The sequence below is a fragment of the Vespa mandarinia genome, chromosome 17, assembly GCF_050613455.1.
Source record: "Vespa mandarinia isolate Hongniang chromosome 17, ASM5061345v1, whole genome shotgun sequence".
Taxonomy (NCBI): domain Eukaryota; kingdom Metazoa; phylum Arthropoda; class Insecta; order Hymenoptera; family Vespidae; genus Vespa; species Vespa mandarinia.
The window spans coordinates 3,547,036-3,555,000 of NC_140826.1; the positions used below are offsets into that span (position 1 = coordinate 3,547,036).

At 39.2% G+C, this 7,965-nt stretch overlaps 1 protein-coding gene across 8 annotated transcripts in view; it reads left to right on the forward strand.

The window, feature by feature from the left end:
* The window catches only part of LOC118443616 (lachesin), a 145,657-nt gene that overhangs the window by 20,170 nt on the left and 117,522 nt on the right, over positions 1 to 7,965 (forward strand). Inside the window, exon 1 of one of the 8 annotated variants that reach the window (XM_085662112.1) lies at positions 3,548 to 3,565. The exons of the other annotated variants lie outside the window; for them this stretch is intronic. The gene's annotated coding sequence lies outside the window, so the exon portion shown is untranslated. Of the gene's footprint in view, positions 1 to 3,547; positions 3,566 to 7,965 lie in introns of those variants that run through there. 8 annotated transcript variants of the gene reach the window in all.

Consider the following 7,965-nt stretch of genomic DNA (forward strand, 5'->3'; position numbering starts at 1 on the left):
GAAAAGTCGAATTTGAGGGGTGCGAGACGTCAAAGAGGGGGGAAGAATTCTCTCTCTCTCTCTCTCTCTTTCTGTCTCTGTCTCTGTCTCTTTCTCTTTCAAGGGTGGGTCGAACTTCGGCAATCTCAGTAACTCAAGCGGGAGCTCCGTTTCTTGAAACTCGTCGAAGGTAGTAACAACCGGGCTCCTCCTAGAGGCACGAAGTAGCTCGAGAGGGTGAGTTGAGAGAAGGGAGGATGAAACGACGAGGGTGAGGGGGAAGGGTAGGGGTATCGTGGATTCGTTTCTTACTGGAACGGTTGACCTACCTACCTACCTACCTACCCTACTATCTGTGCCTGTCGAGACTCAACCCTCTCTCTTCTTCTTTCCTTCTTCCTTCTCCTATCGACTCTCCTTTGAGAACAGTTAGGATCATTACCGAACGTAGTAGGTACATGCCGTCGAGAGAAATGTTTCTCTGATTCTTTTTTTTTTTTCTTTTTCCCTCCGCGAACGCTGATTTACAACCGGAAAGAATCGACGAGGGAGCTTTGATAAAAGAGTGGAGGCAGGGGAAAGAAATTTGTTGAATTTGATGTCGTTGATAAAGGTTAAAACATGGATGAGTTCGTACGAACGAACGAACGAAAGAGAAAAACAGAGAGAGACAGAGACAGAGAGAGAGAGAGAGAGAGAGAGAAAGAGAAAAGAGAGAGAGAGAGAGAGAGAGAGAGTTTCGATCGTTCATTCGATCGATCGTTCGTTCGCTAGATAAAATATAAATAACGAAAGTACGAAAGAGGACGAGTGGCATAATCGCGAAGATAAACCATGAAGCGTTGCTCCGGTATCGTGTATTTCCCGTTGAAATTTATTCGATCGGATGGGAGTTTCTTCGCGCGCTGAGGGTAAACTTAATTGGATTGGCCAATGTTATTTAAGCGACGTCCAAACATTTACCTTTCCCGATCGTCATAATTCTTCGCGTAGTTCGGAGTTAAAAGGGTTACACTCGTCGTTTCGACGGCTCTCTGTGGTATCAAGTTCTGTAAGTATACAGTTTCGTTATATCCGATAACATCCACAGAGAGAGAAAGAGAGAGAGAGAGAGAGAGAGAGAGGACTCGCCGCGAGTGAATTTTTTTGCGATCGAGGATCGATCGTAGCCCACTGAAAATGTGGTCCGTAGATACATATGTGCCCGATTGGCTGGCTGGCTGGTTGGCTGGTTGGCTGGTTGGCTTGCTAGGTGAAAAATGTAAGCGGCATATTATTCGAGATCACGCTGGTGCTACTGTGAAGAAACCGGAGCAGAGAGGAGAGATGAAGGATGAGAGACGAGAAAGGAAACCTAAGAATATTCTTACGATACTAGGATGTTCGATGGATATCTTTGGAAATATATATATATACATACATATATATATATATATACACATACGTGCGAGTATCGAATTTCTTTACCACATATGAATATCCGATGATGAATATTTGATAGATTTATCTCCATGTTTAACATAAGCGCTTGTTAAAAAAATCATAAGAACGTTGAACAAGTTTTTTCCTTTTTTCTTTTCTTTTTTCTTTTTATTTTTCTTTTTCTTTTTCTTTTTTTTTTTCCCCCTCTTCTCTCAATTAATACGGTATCCAGCTAAATAATTCATCAAAAACTATGGAACTTGAGGACCATTTGCTGTATCGTTTTATTAAACAACGATTTAAGGTAAATTTCGAGAACTTTACGATCTCTCAAAAATAGAGTATATACCCTTCCTTTTATACCATAACATAAACTCGAAGAAGTCAGACAAACGATACTGTATACCCAGGACGATCGGAAAGACTCCTTGGAGAATAAAGATTTCATGGTGTTCGTAAAACTTTGTCGAATGCGTGCGAGAGAGCTTTGATATATCAAAGCTCGATTTATGATATATAATTTCGACCCTATGACAACTGTCGATATATATTTCTATCATATCCAATCGTACTTTATTAGTACCGACAGGATCGACACGTACGTACGATCGATCATTTATCTTCCGTGTGTCTATACTTAAGAAGGTACATCACTATAAAAAAAAAAAAAAAAAAAAAAAAAAAAAAGAGAAAAGGGAGAGAGAGAGAGAGAGAGAGAGGGAGAGAAAGAGAAGAGAAAGAAAGAATAGAACATGGGTGACACGTTTGCGTGGTTCGAGTCATTTCATTCGGTAAACGGCAGAAAAGCATTTTTCTCAGAATCGTGGCACCTACATGGTGAAGCCCATTATCGGACAACGTGAGCCATGGAAACAGCCTGGACGCGCTTTCTTGCGGTGAACTTTTCGGTGAAAAGACTAGAAAAGAAAAGAAAAGAAGAGAAAAAAGAGAGAGAGAGAGAAAGAGAGGGGAGCGAGAGAGGGAGAAATGATTCTCCTCTCGCAGAGTTTTCGTGCTCAAGTTGAACGCATAGCGTGTGCCGCATCCCTCACTTGGCAGCCAATATTGGTTCCCTCACGTACAGGACACATATACAATCTTACTCCAGAAACGTGTCGGCTTTTCTTCTGTGATGCCCTGTGATACTCTTCTCTTTCTCTCTCTCTCTCTCTCTCTCTCTCTCTCTCTCTCTCTCTCTTTCTCCCTCTCTCTTTTTCTCGTCTCACATTCTCTCAACTCCCTAGAATACGCGTTAACGCGCGTACACGCATCTCTGTGTGTATGTATCTATGTATATATGTACACATTGTACATGTAAACACATAGATATCTTTAAACGTTTACGTTTTCTATTATTTCACGAGGTAGAGCTATCCTTTCTCTTATTTCACGTAATAGGTCATAGGTATTTGTTATCATCTTCTCTATACGTTACGAACTAGTTGTAGTATCTACAGATATTCGTTTAGTTCGCGAAGTACTTGCGATTGCATTTAATTTTATTTTCAACAATAATTGCATACGATGGAATAAAGTATAAAAATAATAAAATTATATTGCGTTGTGTACGTATTTCTTATTAAAATTCACGATAAATCGTTCGAGAATGTCTATAAAGTTATAACGTATAAATATAGTTGCGATATATGCATCAGAGAGAAAGAGAAAGAGAGAGTGAGAGAGTGAGAGTGAGAGAGAGAGAGAGAGAGAGAGAGAGAGAGAGAGAGAGAGAGAGGAAGAGAGAGATAGAGAAGGATCCTCTGTCGACATCTTTTGATATTTCGTATTCATATACCGTAGACCCGTACGCCACATTACAAATTATTCATGCAAGATTCAATAAAGTTCGATACTTGTTGCATCGTGTGTGTATATCCGGTAGATTAGCTTGTAAATCATGCCCTCGAGTAGCATTTGCATAGGACGCATTTAACGGGAACGCACTCGATCACGCCGGATTGATTGTCGGTGATAGCGATGAAAGAGAAACGCACTATAGGAAACACATATACATACACATACACACACATACACATACACAGAAAGAGAGAGAGAGAGAGAGGGGGGAGAGAGTTAGATAGATAGACAGAGAGAACGTGGCGAGGAGAAAGAAGTCGGCCCTCTCGGCATATGCATATACGTTCATCAATATTTCACCATTCACGTATGTATATGCATCGGGTCTGTCATCACGAATGCATATCGATGGGGTATCTATCTATCGTTCGGAAGCGGCTCGAAATGGACCGTTGAATTCTTCGTTAAATGTTTGCGCTTTATAAACGCTTTTTATAACGTCGATATCTTTCGCAGGATGTATGTGTACATGTGTGTGTATGTGTGTGTTCGCGCGCTTGTGTATATGTGTGTCAAGTGAAAAGGAATCTTTTTTCTATTCCATCGTTTCGAAGGTATCAGATGAAACTGCCTATCGAAAATTTCAAGTTTTCTGTTTTACGATAACCCTGTGAGAAACTCTTCGGATATTTTCTTTTTTTTTTTTTTTTTGTTTTTCTCTCTCTCTCATTTCGTTGCTATTGTTTTTAAATAATTAAAATATCGATCGTACGATCGTTCTTTTATGAGAGATAGGTAATGCAAACACGACTTAAACTGCAATTTATTTCTTTTGAATATTTTCTTTTTTATTATCTTCAATTTCGATAAGCAAGAATCGTCGTTTATACTGGCTCTCGAATATAGTAATACATAACGAAATATTCATCTTGCTCGTATAAACGCCTTGAAGCGAATGAGAAAAAGAATGGAAGAATGAAAGGATGAGAAGGAGAAGGAGTGGGAAAGAGAGATAGAGATAGATGGATAGATAGATAGATAGATAGATAGACAGAAAGAAAGAAAGAAAGAAAGAAAGAACGGAAATGTGAGTGAGATCGTATGACACGTTTAGTCCAAAATAATATCTAATCGAGCTCGGCGAATTGCAATTGGATACATTTGCTCTCGAGAAGGACTTTCGTTGGTTCTTTCTCGTATTACCTACAACCTAGTGTTATCCTCGCTCCTATTTTGCCGAATATTCCTCCGTAATCGAAATGCATATATACATGAGCTTGAGTGGTGTTGATGCGACCTGTATGCGTGTGGGTGCTGATGAAAAAATTTGGAATGTTCCCGCGGAATGTTCAGCCAACGAGAGGGAGAAAGAAAAGAATGATGCGCGTGTATATGCGTCTCTATATGTGTCCTCTATGTGTATCTCTGCGCGCGCGTGTGTGTGTGTGTATGTGTGTGCGTATGGTGTGTGTGTGTGTGTGTGTGTGTATGTGCGCTCGTGTTCGTGTATGTACGTATAACGAGAAAAGAGGAAGAGGGTGAGGGAGAGGAGGATAGAGGTGATATGTCATACGGCTCGACGTATGTTCGGTATGGGGAACAAATTTCCATTAGCCAGCTTAACTTTTCACGGTGACCCGAGAGAACGCGTCGCCGGTCAGTGCCAATCAGCAAAAGCCCTGTTTTCAAAACCTGCGTTACGGAGAAAAACAAAAGGACAACAAGAGCCTTTGACCGACCAGTGTGTATACTGGTCCTATACAGTCGTATCTACGACCTTTCCGCGTTGTTTGATTTATCGATCATCGCGAATTGTTGGCCAAAAGTGTTTCGATGAATTTTTTTCTTTCACTTATATATATATATATATATATATATATCATATATTCGAACGTTTTCGATAAATTTGATGAGAGGAACAACGACAGCAACGACAGAAAAACAAAAAGAAAGAAAGAAAAAAGAAAGAAAGAAAGAAAGAAAGAAAGAAAGAGTTTAGAGAATAATAATAGTCATGCGCGTTTGTTTTGTTAGAGACGAGTTAAGAAAAATTATATTCGATAGATTTGACAAACGGATTAAAAAGAAAAAAGAAAAGAAAAAAAAACAGAAAAAAAAGAAGAAGAAACAAAGAAAAGAAAAGAAAAAAAGAACCCCCCAGTTTCATCGTTCCCGGGCTGTAGGCAAACGTGCGGAAATAAAGTTAGAGAGATAAATAATAAAGGACGAGCCGGGACAAGCGTTGAGTTTGCGGCGCGTACTCCGGGTAAATGCCTTTGTAAAAGTTTTTATGCATTTCTATGCTCGTCGTGTGTGTATTCGTACGTTTCTGGTATAACCTTTAATCCTTTTCGGTATATACGTATTCTCTTTCACATATGTATGTCTGCTGTCTGGTGCCTGCGTAATACGTTATCCTATTACGTTTAGATAAACTATCTTCTTTAGAGAAACGAAAGGACGTTAAAATACATGCAAAGCTTGCTCTCGTAGATACACGGTGTGCTCCTGTTTTGTATCTTGCGCAGATATTATTTAAGGACGAGAAAGCGATCAAATTGCTACGGTGGTGTCCTTGTGGTACTCTGCTGATTCGTCTCGTTTCATTTCGCCCTCCCTTTCTCCCTCCTTGTCTCCGCCTCTTTCTCTCTCTGTCTCTCTGTCTCTTTCTCTTTCTCTCTCTCTCTCTCTCTCGCTCTCTTCCTCTCCTCGCTAAAACATGCATATCACATGCGTATGCAGAAACGATTTATCTGCATGGCGTTAGTCGTTATTTCAGTGCTCCGGCGCCCCACTGTCGGAGCACAAAATTACATTAACATAAACACGAGGGTACGAGCGTATGCATCAAAAAGTGTATATCAAGTTGGGTTAGTGGAAGGGCGTGGATGAGTCCTTATCATCTACTGATCGATCCTTTATTCGCCACGTATACCATCCTCCCTTTCTCCTCCTCCTCCTCCTCCTCGCATACTCTCGTATACATAAAGCATGATCCATGATTATCAGAGACCCTTTGTTTTCTTTTTTTTCCTTTTTTTCTTTTTTTTTTTTTTTTTTTTTTTTTTATATTTATGTCCTTCTATCTTTTATAATTTTTTTTTTCTTTTTTGTATTTTTCTTTCCTCTTTTTTCCATTTCTTTTATTTTTCTTTTTTCTAAGCGAACGAATAAAAATTTCACGCGAACACCCTATTTCAATTATTTTGTTTGACGTTCGAAAGGAAGAAGAGGAAGAAGAAGAAGGGAAAAAAAATAACAATGACGTTAAGGTTGCTCGGTATCTGAGGAAAAAAAAAAAGAATAAGAAAAGAAAAAAAAGGGCGGGGGGGAATGTTTTCCAACGAAACTTCGGACCTGGCGTCGGCGGCATTTTCACGAAAAAGAGAAAAAGTCAAAGCGTCGACACGGAGGTGTCGAGTGTTTTTATTCCATTACCTAGGAGCGCCATCCTCTTAACCACTTACTTAACCTACGACCTTCATCCTCGTCTCGTCCGATCGTTTCACTCCCATTCGCCCCTACTACTACTACTACTACTGCTACTACTACTACTACTGCTACTACTACTACCTGTTCTCCAACTTGATGGCCTTCGACAACTCAAATATTATCCGTCGTTCAATCCCTCCCTTGCCGTCTCGGTTATCAGAGGATCGACATTTTTTGAGTCTCTCCGCTTCTCGTTTCTTAAAGTCTTGCCAACTCCTCTCTCTTTCTCTCTCTCTCTCTCTCTCTTTCTCTCTGTCTGTCTTCCCCTTCTTCTCGCTCCCTCCCTTCATTCCCTAAAAACACTTTAAAATCTAATTCCCTTTGACAGCGACGGAACCGATAATGTTTCCACCGAGAACTCTGATTCTCATCCGATTATTTCAAGGTCGTCGAGAACCGATCTACATAGTTATATACATATATAAACATATATATATATATATATATATATATATATATTTATTTATAATGCATGTATGTATGTATGTACAAGATGTTACATTAGTGTCCACGATCAAACTCTTTAAAAGTTCTTTCACAACTTTTATACAATTTTTTTTGAATCTATTTTATCTAGAAACATTCTTAATATTATTCAGTATGCATATATATATATATATATATATGATTGTTTACATTCGATTATAATAACAATAACAATAATAATAATAATAATAATAATAATAATAATATTTATATTTATAATATATGTTTTTATATCATATTTATTTCATATTGTCGATATTAATGTCGATGTACTTTTAGGAACACCCTGTATATATGTAACTTCATGAAAACTCGCTTTTAGCGAGGAGACAGCTTACGTAAGAGTCGCGTGTCCGTTTCTCGCGATCGTCTTGCCCGTCTTACATCGTTCTTTATTAAAGATTTTAGATAAGGTTAAAGGCTTCATAGAGACGTCATGGAAGAAGGCCACAAGTTTTTCCGACGTTTAACGTGCCTCGACAGGAGAGGAGAAAAGGAGATAGAGGAGCAGAAAGGAAGGGAGAAAGAGAGAGAGAGACGGAGAGAGAGAGAGAGAGAAAGAGAGAGAGAGAGAGAGAGATAAAAGCTAGTAGTAAAATGTACGTGTGAAATCAGCAGAACGGGGAACGTTCCACTTCGTTAATTAAACCGATATAAACGGTGGAATAAGATGCAAATGATCTGGGTGTGGTCGAAATGGAGATACCATCCCAACCCACCACCCTCTTTATTTATTCTTTTTTATTCGACAAAACGATAGCGACACTCACCGTCCTCGAAGTGTCGTAT